The sequence below is a fragment of the Eumetopias jubatus genome, unplaced genomic scaffold, assembly GCF_037043125.1.
Source record: "Eumetopias jubatus isolate StellerSeaLion01/CBP00866 unplaced genomic scaffold, mEumJub1_p1.0 scaffold_15, whole genome shotgun sequence".
Classification (NCBI taxonomy): Eukaryota; Metazoa; Chordata; class Mammalia; order Carnivora; family Otariidae; genus Eumetopias; species Eumetopias jubatus.
The window spans coordinates 2,191,013-2,207,005 of NW_028274821.1; the positions used below are offsets into that span (position 1 = coordinate 2,191,013).

General features: G+C 46.0%; 1 pseudogene; it reads right to left on the reverse strand.

Moving 5' to 3' along the window:
• Nucleotides 1–14,755: 14,755 nt before the first annotated feature.
• On the reverse strand, nt 14,756–14,926 carry LOC114219826 (U2 spliceosomal RNA; annotated as a pseudogene).
• Nucleotides 14,927–15,993: the final 1,067 nt, after the last annotated feature.

The window sequence follows — 15,993 nt, forward strand, 5'->3', positions numbered from 1 at the left end:
TTTATGTGGACATATATTTTCAATTCTCTTGGGTGTTTACCTAAGAGAGGAATTACTGGGTGATGTTGGGTAAAGTCAGTCCTTTGACTATGCCTTTCTTCAGCATAGTGTTGGCTATTCGGAGTCTTTTCCTTTACATCTGATTGATTTTTGCATGTTGGACCAACTATACATCCCTGGTATAAATCCCATTTGATCATGGCAAAGAATCCCTTTTAAATATTGTGGGGTACAGGTTGCTAGTATTTCACTGAGGCTTTTTGCACCTGTCTTCACAAGGGACATTCGGATATAGTTATCTTTTCTTGTGATTCTGTATCTAGCTTTGGGACCAGAGAACTGGTGGGTCATAGAATGAATTGGGAAGTGTTCCCCCAACCTGCTATGTTTTGAAGAGCTTAGGAAGGAGTAGTACTAAGTCTTCTTTAGACCTTTGATAGAATTCACTAGTGAAGCCCTCTGGGCCTGGGCTTTACATGTTTGTGGGAAAGTTTTGACTATTATTAATTCAATCTCTTTACTTGTTATGGGTCTATTCACATTTTCTGTTTCTTCTTGAGTTTTGGTAGTTGGTGCCTTTCTAGGAATTTGTCCATTTCATCCAGGTTATCCAATTTGTTAGTGTGTTCATTTGCTATTGCTGCCAAAACAAATTACCACTAATTTGTGACTTAAAGCAATAGAAGTATATTAAATATATCATCTTCTAGTTTTGTAGGTTAGAAGTCTGACATAGAACTCCGTGGGCTAAAATCAAGGTGTTGGCTGGGCTGTTCCTTTCGGGGAGCTCTGGGGAGCATCTAGTGTCCTCTCCTAGCTTCCAGAGTTCTCCTGCATTTCTTGACTCAAATTCCCCTTCCTTCATCTTCAAAGCTAGCAATGGGTCAGGTCTTTCTCATTGTGTCTATCTGGTCCTTTGACCATAGCCTGGAAAGATTTTCCACCTTTAAAGTTGGTACATGATTAGATTGGCACACTGGCATCATCCAGAATAATCTCCCCACTTCCAGGTCCTTACCCTTAATCACATGTGAAAATTCACTTTTGCCGTAGATGGTCACGTATTCATAGATTCTGAGGATTGAGGATAGACATCTCTGGGGAGAGAGGGAGCCATTGTTCTTGCCATAACTGACACATGGTGTTCATACAAGTCCTTTATAATCCTTTTTATTTCTGTTCTATCAGTAGTAATGTCCTCTCATCCTTTCCTGATTTTAGTAAGTTAAATCTACTCTTTTTTTCTTTGTAAATCATTATCAATTTTGTTAAACTTTTCAAAGAACCAATTTCAGTTTCCTTGATTTTCTCTATTGTTTTTCTATTCCTTATTTTATTTATTTCTGTTTCTAGTCTTTATCATTTCTTTTCTTCTGCTTGACTTAGGTTTAGTTTGTTGTTCTTTCGCTAGTTTCTTAGGGTGAGAGGCTTGCAGCATTTTGGACATAGCATCCTTCTACCCTCTGATCTCCGTGGCTTCTTAGGAGAAATCAGTTCACCTTCTTGAGGAAAGCTTTGCACACGATGAGTTCGTTCTCTTGATGTTTCGAAGATTCTCTCTTTGTCTTCTGACAGTTAGATTATGATGTTTCTAAATGTGGATCTCTGAGTTTATCTTGTGTGGAGTTTTTTAGTTTCTTAAATACGTTGATCAATATGTTTTCCACTGAGTTTAGGAAGCTTTGGCCATTTTTCTTCAAATATTCTTTCTCCCCCTTTCTTTCCCTCCTTTTCTTCTGAGACCCCCGTTATGTAGATGTTGGTACAGCTGATGGTGTCCCACAGACTTCTGGTTTCTGAGGCTCTTTTTTTTTTTTTCCCAATTCTCACACTAAATAATCTCAACTGACCTGTTTTTAAGTTCGCTGATTCTTCTAGCTGCTCAAATCAGGTATTGGGCTGTTGTGGCCACAGTTTTCATTTCAGTTATTATACTCTTCAGCTTTGGAAATTTTATTTGTTCTTTTTCTCAGCATTTAAACTTTTTATATTCTCTATTTGGTGACACACTATTCTCAATCTGCTATTCTTCAGACACGGTTTCCTTTAGTCTTTGAATATATTTATTATAATAGCTGATTTAAAGTTTGGGTCTAGTAAGTCCAACATCTGGACTTTTGTAGGGATAGTTTTTACTGGCTGCTTTATTTCCTGTTTGGGGGCCATACTCACCTGTTTTTTTGCATGTCACTTAAACTTCAATGTGCATCAAATCACCTGAAGAACTTGTTAAAATAGATACTGGGACTCACCCCCAAGTTTCTGGGGTCCAAGAACTTCTGGTGTGTTCCCAGTTGATTCTGCTGTGGCTGGTCCAAGGAAAACACTTTGAGAACCACCAGCCCAGGCTAGACCCACTGTCTCAGCCCCTTGAAGGCAGGGTGCATGTCTTACAGATCTCTTATTAGAATATCCAATACAATGACTCACAAAGAGTTGTTCTATTAGCTTTATTAGTATTGAATTACTGAAAATGTCATAGAAAATGTCATACAAATCGATCTTCTAAAGAAGAATCACAGTTACAGTAAAGAACCCAAAAAAATGAAGAAGAGCAAACTCAAGTCTTCATCAGCTTCATCAGTCATGCTGTGGATGCATTCTGGAATGGAAGTGGCTTCATGTTGATGATCGTCCCCAGAACCCATGAGAATCCACATCCAGGCCCTGAAGCACTGGGCTAGGGGCTAGTGTATCTAAACAGGATCAACCGAAGGAAACCCAACAAACAGTAAGCAAACTCTCCATGTTCTTCCTCTTGTAACATGTCCTTGATCCCCCCGGAAGCCCTGGAATTTACTGGAAGTCTTTGCAAAGGGTGTCACTCACCAGTGAGGGCTCATAAAGTGCACAAATCAAAGACGCTGTTTGTCCAGCAGGACTTGTGCAATGAGAAACACACCTCAATCACACAGCCAGAGGCAAGGAGCCAGTCCCGTTGTGGCAACTGGACACAGGCGGCAGGAGGGGTGAGATTGTGTCAGACTGCTGGCCTTCCTACTGGCTCTCCCGTCTGGTGTCCGGTGGTGTCTGCACGCGGGAAGGCTGGCCCTCTGGCGTCACCTTGTGCACACTCGGGCACTCTCTCCTCTTTCCCTTTCTTTGCTTCTTTTCTTTCTTCCCATCTTTTTGGCTGAGAGGGTCAAATTCAATGGTGTGTTCTTTCCTCAAACTTTCCACACACACACAAAGGTCACAGTGAGCATGCAATGAATCCGCAAGGCTCTACCACCAGCCTCAGGCATGACATTGAGCCAGTTTTGTCTTCTCTGTTCCCCACCCCCATTCCCCCTGCCCCCCAATGTTTTCCTGGAGCATTTTAAAGCAAATCCCAGAATTTCACTCTTAAATGTGGCATTTTTGTCTCTCTAAAAAAAATAAGTGCTTTAAAAAACCCTATCCAAAATACATTATCATATTTCTCCAAGTTAACAATAATCCCTTGATACCACCTAATACATAGTTTGTTTTTAAATTTCTTGAAAAATACCTTTTTACAGTTGTTTTGTTCAGACAGGATCCACTCAAGGTCTCCATGGCGCATTTGGCCGATAAGTCTCTGACGCTCTTTCCACATGTGACATTTCCCTCCGTTTGCCCTTCCCCACGCCAAATGTCTGGCTGACTCAATGTCTCACAGTCTAGATCTTGCTGAATTGCATCTTCACAGTTGTCCCACATTCAGAAATAACAGAAGTAAAACCAGTGAATCACCAAAGTAGCAATTAGTAAAAGTTTATTGTGCACACACTCAAAAGACAGTTTGCAAACCGGGAGCACCAGACCAAGCATGGCGTGAGGCTCAAGGGTGCATGGTCATAAAACCCATCATATTGGGAGAAGTGCATTCTCCCCAGGGATTGGTTATAATGCTAGAATGTTCTTGAATGAAAGGGGAGTGGTCAGTAGTTACCTCATATCAGTTTGGGGGACAATTTAAGTTCTGCTTACGATTTTCAGGGTCACCAGCAAGAAGTGACCCAGGGAAGTGAGCCTCACTTGTCTTGCAAAATAAGCTAAACTGTTTGGCTTGTATGACTAAACTGGTTTTGTCTGCTCAGGAAAACTTATGTCTGGTTGCCATTTGTGTTCGATTTTAACAGTGTAACTAACACATTCCTTTGATCCCCAAGTTCCTATAAACTGGTGTTTGGATCTAGAAGCTTGTTTAGACTTGGATTTGAGCTTTTTGGCATGAATATTCTCTAAGTGGTGCTGGCAGTTCCTACTGCACCCCTAATGCCTGGTCACCCCGAGTCTCGTGGATCGGATAGTGATCGGCGGCAGGGTGAGCTGTGGTCAGCCTGACCCACCCACCAGAGCTCCCCGTCAGTCTCCTGGCTTTGACATTCATTTACTGCCCACACTCATGTCTTCATTAGTGGCTGCAAATGGTGGTTTTCTATTTTGATTGTTTGTTCCACACTGATGAGCTAGAATTCCTCTGTGTAACTATTTACTAACCTAAAATATAGCTTGTAGAGGAAAGTATATTTGAAAGTTATATATGTGAAATATACGTGATGCCTTTTCTTTATAAATTTTCAGAGTAATTGGGAACATACAAGGAGACTAGTAAGACCTTCTTCTGTTTTACTGTCATACACACACGGAGCTTCATGCATCTGCTTTTTTCCCAATACAGCTGTTTATTGTCAGCTGTGCATCACAGCTGTGCTCCTCCCCCATGAGGCTCCTCCCCATGAGGCTCCTCCCCTGTGAGGCTCCTCTCCATGAGGCTTCTTCCCGGTGAGGCTCCTCCCTGACTCCTAGACACAGCCCCTTGGTCGTGGCAATGTCCCTATTTTTGGCCACAACACCGATGTCTCAGGATCATCTTGTACTGTGCGTGCCCCAGAACAGCCATTCCTTCAAGATCCCTGATTCCTTTCAGTAAAAACTAGCTTTTGGAGACTGTAATTTGGGGACTGGAGGTGGGGAGTGGTGTGTGTGCTCATTATGACTGCTTTGTCCTTGATTCTAGGCTCCTTCTCTCTGTGTGTTTTTTTCCTAAAAGATCATGTTATGAGCTTATACTCACTTTTCCAAAACAAATGTAAAGTTTTAGGGTTTTTACTTAAGTCGGATTATAAAGCTGTACTCCTTTTCTTCAGGTTGAGAATCTTGATTCCTAAGGAATTTTATGTAATCATTTATCTGATCTGTCTCTTCCTCTATGTGTTTTGCTCCGTGGATGGTTCAAATAACAGTATCAGTCTTAGTATTAAAAGTAAGAACCGGGCGCCTGGGTGGCTCAGTCGGTGAAGCGTCTGCCTTCGGCTCAGGTCATGATCCCGGGGTCCTGGGATCGAGCCCCGCATCGGGCTCCCTGCTCCGCGGGAAGCCTGCCTTTCTCTCTCCCACTGCCCCTGCTTGTGTTCCCTCTCTCGCTGTGTCTGTCTCTGTCAAATAAATAAATAAAATTAAAAAAAAAAGTAAGAACCTATGACGAAGGAAAAGTTTGCCACCTGCAGTGCATGAAGAGGTATCAGGGAGAATTTCAACCACAGTGACAAAATCAAGAGGAAGTAGCTTAAAGAGAGTTTGCCTGCCATGAGATTGCTCTGAAATGGGAGGTCTGAAACATGCTCTCTGAGGGGTGTTATCAAGGAAGACACTCCACAGTAGACAGTGGCAGGCGCCAGGGTTGTGGTAGGAAGGGATGCACGGACCTTTCAGCTGCCATAAACTTCAAGGGGTTTTACCCACAGTATGTTCGAGCCTCTGGATTCTAGCAGCTTCTTGTAGGTCCCTGGTGCCTTCCTGTGGGCTTGGGCCAAGGGGCGGCATGCAGAAGTGGAGGTGGAAAAAGGCAGGGGAGTTTTTCCGATTTCCCTTGCTTTTTTCTGAGCTTCTTCACTGCTCTCAAACTCAGTGTGACTTACCTGGAGAGACTATCAACCTAAGAAGCATGGCAAAAAGTCAGACCATTTGTTCTCTTGCTTCTTGGAAACCTCTCTGGAAAATGCTGTGCGTTTCCCTTCCTGCTCATTGATGTTTGACCTTGTGGGGATGCTATTCTCTGTGTGCCTGGGTCTCATGTGGGGGGACGGGGACTTCATAGCTACAAACCCAATAACCCTCAACTTTCTTATTAAGTTGTCAATGATATATTTTACTAAGTTTGTCACTTCATAAATGCAATGATTAGCACCTCATTTTAAGCATCGCCAACATCTTTGACAAGATATTAATTCAGAATTTTAAAAAGCTGTTTTGGAGTATGGGCTATGGCATAAGTTCCTGAATTTTCCCAAAGATGAAGATGCAGCTCCCGGGGCCAGCCCTGGCTACTGCTGGGCAGGCCTGTGCTGCTTGTTTTGGGGGGAAACAGGGAGAAGACCCAGCAAGATCAACTCACTTTTCAGATTGACTGATATGCCCTGCCTGCAACCTAAAACAAGCATACTGTGGTCTTGTTAAGCCTTGTTAGGATTATATCCTGAAGTGGGGAAACGAAAAGGTTGAACGATGTGCTCACAGTCACCGCTAATGGGGGACATGCAAGTTCTAATCCTGCATTTGTCACACACGTACTCCTCTGTCCCCAGCCCCCCTTCCCTGAGCCAGGCAGAAGCAGCTGACCTGAGCTGGACCTCAAAGCCAACAAAGCCAGTTGAAGGGGAGGGGAGGGTACAGGGATGCGGGGCGGGGGTGGGGGGCAGGGGTGGGGGGAGGGGCACCTGAGAGCAGGGGCTCCTGGCAGGCGCTTCTTTGCCCCCATCTCAACACAGTATCTGAACCAGAGTCAGACTCCAAACGTGTTTGCTGAACTGAAGCTGCTGGGAAAGCCAGATTCTCAGGACCTCAGGTGCACGTCTGTTACTCTCCACCGAGGGGCCCAGAGCTCAGGAGCGCATGTCTGTGTTGTAAGTTTTCTCCCATGACCTTTGCCAGTTGTGGTTAGCCCACCCAGCTCTAGTCCTGTGTGTCTCATCTTGTTCTCATAAATAGAAATTAAAGACAGAAAAGATGTTAAAGATTTTAACATTTCTTGGAATGTGAAAATATTAAATACATGAAAAAGTTAGTAATTTAAACAACATAGACATTTATTTGGAAACGGGTATCTTCAGTGCGTGTCATCCTCTTGTGACAATTGCTCCTTGTTCTCTTTCAAAACTCAACAATCTACCAAAGCTTGCTTTGCTGGGAGCATGTCTGGGAATTGAGCATTTTTTGATTTATGATGTATAAATATTTTTTAAATGGGATGCAATTTTTAAAAAAAGATTTTATTTACTTATTTGAGAGAGAGAGCGCGCGCACATGAGTTGGGGGAGAGGCAGAGGGAGAGGGCAATGAGACTCCCTGCTAAATGTAGAGCTGGACCCGGGACTCCATCCCAGGACCCTGAGATCATGACCTGAGCCAAAAGTAGACACTCAACCAACTGAGCCACCCAGGCGTCCCAGGATGTACAGTTTTGAAAAGAGGATGTCTTTAGCAAACATGGGACTGAAATCTATGGGTTCATTTCTCCCTCATTTTTTCTATATCCTTAAAAAATTCTTCTTTGGAGGTTGAAGCCAGAGAAAGGGTAGGGCCCAACGTCACACAGAAACAGCAGTGAGGCTGGGAGAGTCATATATTCAGGACCCAAAACAGGCTCAGGGCTGGCCAAGTAGAAGGAGATGGAATCTCTATGCACCAGGATCATGGGTGGAAATGAGCAGGCTGCACGTGAGCATGGGTGACTCAGCATCATGCAAGAGAGCCCAGAGCCAGGGCATTAATCTGTGGTCTGGTTGGGAGTCACGTACCTGTGGGTCCAGGTGAAATTGCTTCACAGGGAGACAACCGTGACTCAGGGCATCCAAGAAGTAAAATTCCCACAGGAGATAAGCTCACACACAAGAATTACAAAACATATCAGAAAGTCCAGTGTAATGAAAAACAGATAACCCAGGTCTGCTGCATACAGCTCATAGGTTGTGTGGCATTCCCATCAACCACAGGCTGGAAAACCTTACGTAAGAATCTAGAGCCACCTGAGAAAGATATTAAATCATTGCAGTGATAGAAGAGAACATGGCATCCATGGACAAGAACGTTTAAAATAAAAACACTGGCAAAAGAGTTGGGGCACCTGGGTGGCTCAGTTGGTTGGGCGTCTGCCTTCGGCTTGGGTCATGATCCCAGGGTCCTGGGGTTGGGCCCTGCATAGGGCTCTTTGCTCCGCAGGGAGCCTGCTTCTCCCTCTCCCTCTGCCTGCCATCCACCTGCTTTTGCTCTCTCTCTCTGTCAAATAGATAGATAAAACCTTAAAACAAAAAACAAAAAAAAACCCAAAAAACACAGGAAAAAGAGTTGAAGAGTATGGAAAAAAATCAGATATCTTGATAACTAAAGGTCTTAGAATATGGACTAAATAGAGAATATATCCCACAATTGAGAGATTTAGTATTAGAGGGGAAAAAAGCTGAGAAAATCTCCCAGAACAGAGCAGAGATAAAGAGATGGAAATCAGGGGGAAAAAAAAAGAGAGAGAGAGAGATGATGATGTATATTTAAAGAAATGTCTGAAGGAAAGAATAAAGTTGTATTAGGGTTCTCCGGAGAAGTAGAACTAGGGGAAGATGGATAGACAGACAGACAGACAGACAGACAGCTTGGTAGATAGATGCAGACATAAAGGAGATTTATCATGGAGAATTGGTGCACACAATGATGGAGTCGGGAAGTACCATGTCTGTCGTCTGCAAGCTGCAAACCTAGGGATGCAGTGCTGTAAGTCAGGGCCTGAAGGCCTCAGAACCAGGGGGGCTGATGGGGTAAACCCCAGTGTGAGGACAGGAGAAGCCTGGGTCCCAGCTCAAGCAGTGAGGCAGGGAAAACAGGCAAATTCCTCCTTCCTCTGCCTCTTGTTCTCTTCAAGCCCTCAACAGTTTGGACGAGCCCCACCCAGGGGAGGGTGGCCCCTTCACTGAGTCCCCTGATTCAAATGCTCATCCTACTGCCTTGCTGCTCTCCCACAGACACACCCAGAAATACACCCAGGGTGTCAGCCAGGCCCCCCAACCCCGCCAGTCACGCTGACGCATGGAATTAACATCACGAAAGTGAACTCTGAAGAGGACACAATTGAAGAAATGAAAGCTGGGATTTTCCAAAATCAAAGGTTGTGAGTCCATAGATTTAAAAATGACACCTAATGCTAGATGAGGAAGGATGGTGATAGTAAGTTCCCACCAGACCCATCACACTCAAACTCCGAACTCCGGTAACCGAGTACAGAGGAGAATCTTCAAAGGTACCCAGAGGGGAGAAAAATCACAATGAAAAGAAAGCGGATCCTTAGTCACCTGGGGAAGAGGGAAGGGAAAATGCAAAGTAGCCCACAGGGAGGCATGCTGAATGGCACAGCCACTCCAACCACCAGCCTGCCAGCCCGGCATGTCTTAGGAAGGTAAACAGACAGTTACCATCAACCCCAGGCCTGGGAAATTACCCAGGAGAGATAAAAATGTGTGTTCACACAAAATCTTTTACAAACACCATTATAGGAGCCCATTCTATTACCATCAAGAACTGGAAACTACCCGAACGTCCTTCAACAGGCGAACAGATAAACCCACAAGATGGAACCCACAAGATGGAACACGCCTCAGCATTAGATAAGAATGAACTTCAGTCCATGTAAAAACACCAAGGAATCTCTGAGGCGTTTTGCCCGGTGAAAGAAGCCCATCCCACGAGGTCGCTTGCCAGACAAGACTTTTATTCATGTATGGGACCAAAAATTATGGAACGCTGTTCTGTGTCCTGATTGGGGTGGTGCCTACATAAACCTCTAACAGAACTATAGACCCCAAAATGGTCAACAGGTAAGTTTAAAACCTAAGTAAATAAAAAACTTGATGCATCTTGAGTGTGTGCATGATGACAGGACAATGTTGGCTGATGTGAGTTAAAATCAGTAATCAATATCTCTTCCTGAATACTGATGGCCAACCGATCCCAAAGCGTCGGTCTAGGCAGGAAGGGGTGGTTTTCTGAAAATTGTGTTTTCTTAAAGATTCACCACTCTAAGTGCATGCTGTAGACAGAAATATTTCTCATGTCCTCCAAAACTCTCCAATAGATGTGGCAATTGGAGGTGACTTTTTTTTAAGTTACTATTACATGATAACAAAGGAATGCCGTTCTCAGCAACTGTTTTAGAATATTATCACGGAATACTCAACTTAGTGAAATGGAAGTATACTTAAGCACACTAAAAGCTATGGAAATGTCTTTAAACACAAAAACCAAGGATTTGAAAGATGTACTTGGTGCCTGAATCATATATGAAGAAAGAGCCAACTTTCGGGGCACCTGGGTGGCTCAGTCGTTCAGCGTCTGCCTTCGACTCAGGTCATGATCCCGGGGTCCTGGGATCGAGCCCCGCATCGGGCTCCCTCCTCAGCGGGAAGCCCGCTTCTCCCTCTCCCACTCCCCCTGCTTGTGTTCCCTCTCTCGCTGTGTCTCTCTCTGTCAAATAAATACATAAAATCTTAAAAAAAAAAAAAAAGAGCCAACTTGCATGCTACTGGGGACGAGCCATACAAGCTCAGCCCATGTTGCTGTGACAGCGGACGTGTGGAAAGACTTGACAAAACCCGGCTGAAAGAACTCCGGTGTTTACAGGATGATGATGTCTGTTTTCGCCTGAGCTGAAGGCACATCTCACCCACCCTCTCTGAGGCAGGGTAGGGCCCAGCGCCTTTCTCCCCTGGCTTCACGCCTTTCCATGGAAGGGGCCGATTTGGAGCCGAAGCTCCCAGCCCGTAACTGAGCACTTAATCCCTCATTCAACCCTGTCTGGGATCAATACGTCTATTGCACAAAATCTTCTAACTGCCGTGTCTGTCTGGTTTAGAAAAGGAGTCTGTTCCTTTCTGAGAGCCCGTTTGTTCCTGCCCATCGCGTGCTGTACTCCAGCATCAACTCAGCCCCTCGGGGACCAGCTGCGCCCCTCCGGGAAGGGCCCCTGGTGGAGCAGAGACGTTCAGAGTCCGAGGCTTAGCCATGGCCCTGTGCCCTCACTCTACCTGCTAAGAGACGCTCACAGAACCTGGGAGGAGGAAGCTACTTTAGGAGGAATTGTGCATGGAAGCCGACTGCCTCATTCCATGTTGGCTATCACCAGGGTGGGTTGGGCTGAGAATGGCTGATCCGTACCAAGGAAACAGGGTGGCTGGTCCACCCTAACCAGCCTGCTCCTCAGAGGGACTGGAAATCCGTTTCCTCATCGCACGGATCAGAAGCTCAGGTCTGGGGAAGGGAGACGATTTACAAGTCAAGGAAATGCCACAGCACGGCCCGGCGCAGGGCTGGCCGTGGTAACCCCAGACCTGAGGGCTGCACAGGCTCCCTCCATGGGCATCGGCTCGTGTCCTCGGGGCCCCTCCTGGCTCGTGCAGGGTCCTGCCTAGAGTTGAAATCACGTGGGTCTGTTCCCGGCACGCACACACGTACACACACACACACTTACGTGCACACACACGCACATACACGGCGATGTACGGAAGCCCGTAGTGGGAGGCCACAGCTGGCAATGGCAGAGCTGGGGGGTGGGGGGGACACAGTGATGAGACGCGGCCCTCTCTGAGCCAGACACAGTCGTGAACCCAAACGCCCTCCCAACAGACACAGACATGCTCTGACCGAGCGCAGCCAGCCGAGGCATGGACCACTCTGCTGAGTAGCTCCCAGGAGGACGGAGCCGAGAGGAAAGTCCACTTCCTGCAAGTCATTCTCTTCTGGGGCCGTGTTTCCCTGAGGCCCCGGCTGGGACATGGTCCGAGTGTGGTCCTGCCAGCAGAGGGCGGGCAGCGGCTCCGTGGGGTGCTGGAGGTGGGCTCCGTGTGTGGACAGAGAGCCCCCGGGGCGTTGGCATGAGGTGGGACTCAGGCAGCCATCCATGGAGGCCTGTCAGGTGTGGCCCGGGGTCCCTCCTCCACCCCACGTGGTGACAGCCACAGCCTATTAATGACGATTTCAACCAGAAAGGAGCGCGCTACAGCCTGTGACCCATGCGACCACAGCGTGTCTCTGACAAGGCATCTGCTGTTGTAACGAGGGTGTCCGGGAAGGTTCACCAGATTTCATTAACCACGACTCATGGAAACAACTAGTTTGGTTTCTCTTTTGCCTTTTCTGTGTTTGTAGTGACTTGATATGAGATGAGGTCTCTGGACCACTCTGTGCTGAAATGGGCTCCTGGATCCATGATGGAGACAGCGTCCAGGTACGTGGCCCACAGCCCGGGAGCCCACAGACTGTGCTGCTGACCCCCTTTACAAGCACAGGACCCCCGTCAGCTGACCTGGGAATAGGGGAACCACTCGAGCATGTGGGACACTCCACGGAAGACTGGGGAACCGGGATCAGAAACCTTGTGGGAGCCAGGGCACCAAGAACCACTTGCTTCTGGAACAGGTGGACCCTTACCCTCGTCTTCTGTTTGCACTAGTCCCCTGGGTGCAGAATCCCAGGGGGTGGGTCAGACTGGCCACCATCATGGCACATGCCTACCACTGACCACTCTGCTGCAAGGACCCAATGGCTTCTCAAGTGGGAGAGCAGAGCCTTTAGATTTGCAGTCCCACCAAGACATACCCAGAGGAGAAGAGGAATTTCCCAAATAGAAACCAGGATCTAGGGTGTTGACAGAGGGGGATGAAGGCAATGCAGGCAAACCAAACCAAACAAGCCCTGTCCATGACACCATCGGCATGGCAGTCAGAGCTGACAGTCCCTCAGGTGACATCTGCACCACCAACTTCAGGCTCTCCGCCCTCAGACCATCCCTTGGAGGATGTCTACACCAACCTGGGGCTCTCCGCCCTCAGACCATCTCTCGGAGGATGTCTACACCAACTTGGGGCTCTCCACCCTCAAACCTGTGACTCAGTTTGCTTGTACTGCTGGTCTCAGACCTGCAGAAGGTATTAGGGATTTCTAGTCCCAACCCTGCGTGGGTCCCTTGCCAGGAAAGTGTGGCCAGATTGTGGGGACCCTGAGGTGGTAGGAGTGAGGGAGGCATGGAGAACGAACTCTCTGATTCAGGCATTGGAAGGACCACTGAAACTGTGGCCTGGAGACCAGATGGGAATGGGGGCCCCCGTGGTGGAGAAGCTCCTGGTCCAAAAGGGTTGGGGTTGGTGGGAAGACGGGGTGGCAGTGGACAGGGAGGTGGGGGCTGCGTCTGAAGAAAGCCTGTGGGGACAGCCATGGATGCAGGGGCGAGCAGACCCAGGGACTGCCCTCAAGGGCACAGGTGCTAACTGGGGTAGCCCACTGGGGACTCGCGGGCTGGAGAGCAGTCACTGGGCCAATTCTGGCAGACATTTCTACATGGAAAATGTTATCCCGCAGTCCTCACAGAGCTTCCATCATTCACTTGTTGCTTCTTCCTTATCATTCTTAATGTTTAACGTGCCTCCTTTCTTCTGCCAGCTTTACTGATTAAGACCTAAATTAAATCTGCGGCCAAGGAACACTGCCCACTTAGCACTTAACCGGGAAAATTTCAAGTTTAGTAGATGTGCGAAGTGTTAGAAAGAAAGACCAGAGTGCAGGAGAAATGAGAAAAACAGAGGGAAGCATAACTCTTTTGAAGGAAACAGGGGACCTCTGTGTATTGTGATGCTAAAATATCAACAATAATTGGAGTAAAGAACTATATTTTTTAATAGACTTTATTTTTTGGAGATTTAAGTTTAGATTCACAGCAAAATGGAGCAGAAAGTACAGAGGTTCCCCCCATACCCTTGTCCCCTCCCCACAACCCCCACCATCAACACACCAGCAGATGGTGTGTTTGTTACATTGGATGGATCTGCATGGACGCATCCTATCACCCAGGTCCGTGGCTCACGTCAGGGTCATGCTTGGTGGTGTATATTCCATGTGTTTGGACAAACGTGTAATGATGCGTATCGACCATTCTAGTGTCATAGTAGTTTCACTCCCTAAAAATCCTCTGTGCTCCACCCCTCATCTCCCCTCCCCCCAGTCTCTGATCTCTTTACTCTCCCCATAGTTTTGCCTCTTCCAGAGTGTCTTATAGCTAAAATCATACAGTACACATCCTTTTCAGACTGGCTTCTTTCACTTAGTAACATATATTAAAGTTTCCTTATGTCTTTTCATGGCTTGATAGCTCATTTCTTCATAGTGCTGAATAACATTCCCTTGTCTGGATGCACCACAGTTCATTCATCCATCCACCCACTGAAGGATGTCTTGGTCGCTTCCAAACCTTGGCAATTACGAACAAAGCTGCTATAAACACTCACGTGCAGGCTTTTGTGTAGATGTAAATTTTCAGTTCCGTTGACTAACTACCAAGGAGCATGATTGCTGGATCCTATGGTAAGTGGATGTTTAGTTTTGTAAGAAACAAACTCTCTTCCGATGCGGCTGCACCAGTCTGCATTTCCACCAGCAACAAATGAGAGTTCCTGTTGCTCCACATCTTCTCCAGTGTTTGGTGTTGTCAGTATTCTGGATTTTGGCCGTTCTAACAGGTGTGAAGAGCTAGATTATTTTTATCAGTAGGATCACAACATCCCAAGTGTGGGCACGATAGTGATTGTTTTAATCTCTAATACAGTCTTTATGATTAAATACCTAGAAACATCTAGTTGAGTGGAAGGACTTGTCATTACAACACCAAGACTGACTTGTGCAGATTTGAGAGAGAAAACATTCTTCCACCATATAGCAATCAGCACTCTTATCACATGGAAATGAACATTACAAAAAAAGACGTTATCTTTTTTTAAAAACTCAAAATGCAATTTTAAGTATCTTCTTAGCGCCATCTTTCCTTTAATGCATGCATCATCACACCCCATAAAGCGATAGAAAAAAATCAGATTTAAACTAATAAGAACAGATGCTACATTTGACCTTAGCCAAAAGGCCAACATGCGACAGCTCATCCAATTTAGAGTAAGGATTTTTGGTGGTGTTTAGGGACTTACAAATATAGGAAAACAGGATGTTATGATAAACTCATCAAGAGGTACTAGGCACTAACAAGAGATTCCTTTGATTTAGGCAGAAAGAGAAAGTACCAGTGATTCCAGGACCAATGGAATAGGTCTTCACCAATCCAATTATGAGGAGGACATGATGGGCTTCATCTTGGAATAGAGGCTTGGTCGGGAAGCCCCTGCAGCCCTCTGGGCCCCAGTTTCTTCTTCTTGAACAAAAAAGAGGGGACTAAAGTTGATATGATAGTCATTAACTTTGCTTCCTTGTTAGATAAATATTTAATAACTTATCAAAACCAGGTATAACATTATTAAGGTACTTGAGACAATTAGAAATGGTCAGTCCTGCCTCAAGCCCTGGTAGAGGACTAGTAGTGCTGGCGGTGGGGAAGGAGGATGCAGCGGTTGAGGTCACCCACACACTGTGTGGCCAGAAGAAGGAAACTAGGGGTCCCTCAAGACACCCCCTTGGGCTCCTGGTGTCCTTACTCCAGCCTTTGGGCTTGCTTCTTAGCCTGGTGTTCCTGACATTCGGAAAGTTCCTAAAAAATAAATATTCCAGTATTTTGACATGGTTATTTCAGAGATAGTCTGGATGCTAACAATTTAAACAAACAAACAAACATTTGCTTTCACATAATTGGAACTCCGTCCTGGTATTGCCAATCACTTTGGAGAAATTGTGGCAAATTTGGTGCTTTTCTTACAAAACCATGCGAGCTTTGTGAAAACCTTCCTTCCATCATGGTCTGCTTAGAGGGTGTTGTGAGGGCACTTCAATACAAGGAATGTAAAAAATAAAGAATTAAATGAATCATGTTACTGTCTTCCATAACCCCAACCTCTATTAACAATAATTGGAATTGTTCCGAAATGTTTCCACTCCTACATAATGAATTTTTGATGAAGTAATTTTATGGCACTTAAATTTGATCAATAAATTCTGGTCAATACCATTGAAGGCAAGTTTGTCCCATGTCATGGGACACCAAATGTCACTGGATCG